The sequence below is a fragment of the Magnolia sinica genome, chromosome 19 (genome assembly GCF_029962835.1).
Source record: "Magnolia sinica isolate HGM2019 chromosome 19, MsV1, whole genome shotgun sequence".
NCBI lineage: Eukaryota > Viridiplantae > Streptophyta > Magnoliopsida > Magnoliales > Magnoliaceae > Magnolia > Magnolia sinica.
Window position 1 is genome coordinate 42,445,268 of NC_080591.1, and position 6,000 is coordinate 42,451,267.

A 6,000-nucleotide genomic window follows, 5' to 3' on the forward strand; every position below is an offset into this window, starting at 1 on the left:
ATGTAAAACGCGTGTCTCTATCAGACACAATCTCCAGGGGAACTCCATGTAGACGCACTATCTCCTTGATATACAACCTAGCCAACTCGTCTGCAGAGTAAGTGACTCGATCGGTAAGAAATGCGCCGACTTCGTTAATCGATCGACGATCACCCAAATAGAGTCAAATCCCTTTCTCGTCGTCGGCAACCCAGAAATAAAATCCATAGAGATGAAATCCCACTTCCATTCAGCTATGGGCATGGGTTGCAGCAACCCTGGAGGTCGGCGATGCTCTGCCTTAACCTGCTGGCACGTGAGACAACGAGAAACAAATTCAGCAATCTGGACCTTCATATTGTCCCACCAATAAGACCTCTTCATATCCCGATACATCTTCGAGCTACCTGGATGCATCGCAAGCTTAGAACTATGGGCTAACTCGAGAACCTCACGCCTCAAGTCAGGGATGTTAGGAACACATAACCGCCACGAAAACGTAGGCCCCCATCGGAACTAACACTCCTGGAGTTCTCATCTGTACCAACCCGCCGCCTCATCTTCACCAAAAGCTCATCATCCGCCTGAGCTGCAACGATCCTCTCGCCGATAACGGGCCGTACACGAATGTGTGCGATAACCTCATACGGCTCAACCACCGTAAGCTTCGCTCAAAATCGCGCACGAACTCCAACATCTCCCACTCGGCTATCAGCTGAGCCGCAAACTCCAAAGCCTTCTTGCGACTCAACGCATCCGCCACAAGGTTTGCCTTACCAGGATGGTAAGAAACATCGAACTTGAAGTCCTTCAATGTTTCCATCCATCTGCGCGCTCATATTCAAATCACGCTGCGTGAAAATATACTTAAGGCTCTTGTGGTCGCAAAAGAGCTCGAACTCCTCACCATAAAGGTAATGTCTCCAAAGCTTTAATGCGAAGATGACACCTGCCAATTCCATGTCGTGCGTAGGGTAATTCTCTTCGTGTTTCCTTAATCGACGCGAAGCATAAGCAATCACCCCGTCCTTCCGCATAAGGACACAACCCAGGGCTAACGCGAGAGGCGTCGGTATATATAATATACTTAACCCCTTGCTCGCAATACTAGCACAGGGGCGGACGTCAACTTGTCCTTCACCTCCTAACTCCGCCCGCTCACTCCAAGCAAACTTCAAATCCTTCCGTGTCACCTACGACAACGGTCCGGCAATCTTCGAGAAGTCCCGAATAAAGCGTCGATAATATCCTGCAAGGCCAAGAAAACTCCTCACCTCAGTAACTGATCCAGTCCTGCACTGCAACTACCTTGGCAAGGTCGACGGCTATACCTTCCTTGGACACCACATGTCCCAGGAACTTGACTTCCTCTTTCCAGAAATCACACTTCTTGAACTGTGCGAAAAGCCGATGCTCCCTAAGAGTACCCAAAACCGCTCTTAAGTGCTCCTCGTGCTCTGCCCGGCTCGCCGAATAAATCAAGATGTCATCGATAAAGACAATGATGAATCGGAACAAGAATGGCCGAAACACCCTGTTCATCAGATTCATGAACACAGCCGGTGTGTTCGTAAGACCGAACGACATCACAAGGAACTCATAATGACCGGAGCTAGTCCTGAAAGCGGTCTTCTGCACATCCTCATCCCTGATTCTCAACTGATGATACCTCGATCGCAGATCAACCTTCGAAAAGTACCGTGCCCCCTTCAATCGATCAAACAGATCATCAATCCTCGGGCAAGGGGTACTTATTCTTCACAGCTACCAAATTCAACTGCGATAATCAATACACAATCGCAAGGAACCATCCTTCTTCTTCACAAACAAATGTGCTCCCAAGGAGACACACTGGGCCGAATAAAACCCAATTCTAGCAAACCATCTATCTCGCTTCCTCAACTCCTCCATTTCACTCGAGGCATCCGATAGGTGGGTAAAGAAATGGGCGCCGCACTGCATAAGATCGATAGCAAAATCAATCTCACGCCGAGGAGGTAATCCAGAATCGACTCAAACACATCTTCAAACTCCCGAACTACCGGCGTACTAACCAACGCCGACTCGGCCGAACTCTCCAACAGAGAAGAATAAAAATCAATACGAATAGGGTAACTGACCTGAACCGGGAAAGTAACAATCTCGCCCTCAGGTCCATGGATCGTCACTGATCTAGCTTCACAATCAATCTCAGCCCGCATCCTCGTGAGCCAATCCATACCCATAATAACATCGTAGTGATAAAGCGGTGCGACTAGCAAATCAACACGGATCGATCCACTTCCCCGATCGACCAAACAATCCATACAACGCTTGCCCAAGGCAGAGGACATCCCCGTAGCGGTAGTAAGCGTCACTCCTGCATAGGAACAGATCTCAAACCCAAACGCCTAACTGCCGCATAAGAAATAAAAGAAGTAGTGGACCCTGTATCCACTAGCACAGAAACCGGAATACCTTCTATATGCGCTGTCACCTCAAAGGACCTCGGCACCAAGTCAGACATAGCTTCTGCCGAAAGCGCATGAACACGAGCCTCCCCGACGATTCGGCGGAGGAACCATGGGCCGCCGAGGTGGCCTGAAACCAAACTGCAGGTCCGAAGGATGGATGAGCTGGCGCCGATCGAAGAGGAGGAGGAGAAATAACCGAGGCATCGGACGGCTAACCCTCTCGCGGTGGAGTAAAACCACCAGCTCGCATACGGAAAAGCATAAACGGTCCAAGTGCCCAACCTTTCCACAATAAGAACATCTCAGAGATCAGCTCTCATCTCTTGAGCGGGCGACTGAACACCTAGGAGGAGAATCAACACGCGGCCTCTTGCCAAGGAAAGGTGCACCCTGAAAGTCCGGTCGCGGCCTAGGAGGCATCAGTGCTCGCATGCGGGACGCTCTATCTCCGTCCTGCTCTGCTCGCAAGGACATGCTCACTAGCTCCGCATATGAAGAAATGCTGCCACAGCAAATCTTCGATCGGATCTCAGGTCGCAGCCCCTCATAAAAACGCCGCATCCTCATCGGCCGATCACCCAGATCAAAGGAACATACCGCCCCAACTCAAGAAACCGGTTCTCATACTCCGTAACCGACAACCCTCTCGGCGGAGGCGAAGGAACTCACTCTCCTTCTCATGTCGGTACGTCACGGAAATACTTCTCGTGGAAGCGCCTCAAACGCCCGCCACGACCACACGAAGTCCTCTTCGACAGTGCGAACACACTGTCCCACCACAAACCGGCCTCCTTCTCAAACATGAAGGTGGCAAGCTCAACTTGCTCGACCTCAGAGAGTGAAGCGGCCTCAAGATCTTAGAGATGCGGTCAATCCAATACTCGGCCTCCTCGTGATGAGAACCCGCAAAGTAGGAGGTCTCAAGCGCTGGAATCGCTCGAATGTGCCGCTGGCAAACACTGGCACTGGCACTCCCGGATGGAGGCATAGGTGAAACAGTTGGAGTCTCCCCTACTCTGAGCAAAGATGCCAACCATGGAGGAGAGGAACTCCTGCGCTGCCGCTGCGCCGTATCGCTGGCAATGCGCCGCAGATCAACAACATCATCTCGCTCAAACCTATCAACAGTGAAGCGTAAGAAGGTGCATGGCTCGGCTCGGGAACCGAGGGTGTGACCGGAGGAGCCATAGGTGTCGACCCAACACCAGACTTCAGAGTCCTGCGGATCCGAATGGCTATCGCTCAAGGGAGGAACCCCTGCAAGCGACTCAAAGGAGAGACGGGCCCAAGTCTTCGAACCCTTAGGAGGCATCCCTACATTAAATCAAAGGATGCAACTTCCGATTCTAAGTCACATAATCCATCCACACAACAACAACACAACAGCACAACACCAAAACAAACCACATGCATTCCATTAACCAAAATCGTCGCAATACAAGTAGTGCAAACAATACATGAATCACGACTAGGAAAGCATGAAAACAACAACATCTAACACTACAAACAACCACAACTACTACAACCACTAACAGCTACCACACTACAACAACTCCAACTACAAGCCAACAACGGCTACACACGGAAAGAAAAACACAACAAAGCAAAGACGGCCACGACGATGCTACTCGTCGGAGTCAGGAGACGGAGGCGGAGCACCCTTATCCCGCAAGCAACACAGGATAGACTTCAAAGTCCGGGACATCTTCTTGAACTTGTGCTTAACCAAGCCTCGAAGATCCACCATCTCTTGGCGTAAAGCGGCTTGCCCTTCTTCAAGCCGTGTAAGACGGGCATCTCTGCAACCTGCTCTGCGCCCTGCTCTGGCACCACAAGAGGAGAGCGATCACTCGAATCCTTGTGCCCCAATCTCTTCCTCGTCTTGCTCGCTTCTTCCTCGACTCCGCACCACCTTCAAAGATAACTCTCATCATCACTCTCGGACCTCGGCCTCACCCTCGAGGCAAGCCGACTGAACCAACCTCCATCGCCTTAAGGGTCCTCAAGTTGATATAGCGACGGGACCGGCTTCTCGGCTCCAAGCCTATAGCCAAACTCATGTGCGATCTTACAAATGAGGCGGCCAAAGGGAAGAGACTCGGTCCGTCTACTCGAACGAGCGATGAGAATAATCGGGCGCAAGACGTACGTCGGCACACACAACTTCGCATCCTGCCCCACCGATATAGAAAATCTACCATCGAGCGTGTACACTCGTCAGTTGCTCCACCCTGGATATACATTGAACGTAAAGATGTGGTGAAGCAAACGGAAGTCGTCCGTCATGTGAGAAGCCAAAAGACTCCTATTCGGCTGCCATTCGACCAGACGACCACACAAGGATCGGGTGCGACGATCCCTCTCGCGCACACTGTCCACAGTCTTCTCGCTGGCATGCACTTCCCCAAGTGGCACCTTCAAGAGTCGGGATATCAAAGCAACATTGACAATACCAACTCGACCGCTACCACAGGGAATCTTGAACTGCAGAATCCAGCGAAGGCTCCCGAATGTTGGCATAGAAGGCCCGAACAGTGCTAGCATTCGCGCGATACTCGCCTTCGAACAAGGGACCCCAACCAGCCCCTTCTAGGCGCTCCAACAAAAAGAACTCACCAAAGAGCCGCGGATCAACATGAGCCTCAAAAAGGACTCTACGCCCCTCATAGACTCCATGCGATAATTCCGCCAACAAGGTCCTACTGACAGGAGCTCGAGGATCGAGGTCCCGCTTCTCTGGAACTCGCGCGTGGCGGACGTGCTAGCGGCGGCACCTCTCGGCCTCCGTGCACGGGTTGGGCGGCTCGACCCGGCTTCATCCACGGGCGCTCTCTTCTTCCCCATCAAGGAAAGAAGGGAAGAAATGGAAAAGATGGCCGTCACAATCTCAAAGAGGGCCATGAGAAATGAGAGAAAGAGAGAAATAGGAAGATGGTGAAGCTTCCACACAACTATGAGCCAAAAAGGGAATGAAAGGGCTCAAATGAGAGGGAAAAATGGAGAAATCAGCAATGGAATAGAAGATTTGAGAATGGGGTGATGGGTTTGCACGAAAATGGAAGGAAGATGAAGATTTGGGAGAGATTTGGGAGAGATTGGAGAGGTTGTTGAAGAAAAGGAGAGCTTGGAAGAGGGTTTTGTAAAGGAAATAGGTAAAAGGAGTGGTTTTAAAGTGAAACCCGTGGAGGGGTGGGCCACACAAGCCTCATGGACGATCGGCCCGCCGACCGGCGATCCCTCGCCGAACCGGCGATGGCATCGCCGGTCTCTGGACATATCGGCGATGCCTCGCCGATTTGGCGAGGTCCTCCTGGTCCTCCTTGGTCCAAAAAGTGTGGTTCCCCCCTGGGTCCCACGGAAAATGCCCCGATTGGCCCCTTGTGTAATTTGAAGCTTATCGGGTCATTCTGACAGAAATCTGATACAAACAGCGATTTCTGGAAGGTTTAAAAATGAATAATGGGAGGGTAGACCATCTACACTCATTAATAGAGGGTCTAGAATAGGTTTCGGGTCGCTGTGTGTGATCAGGTAAGGGTACAGACTCGATCTCGGCAAAGGTTTTCAG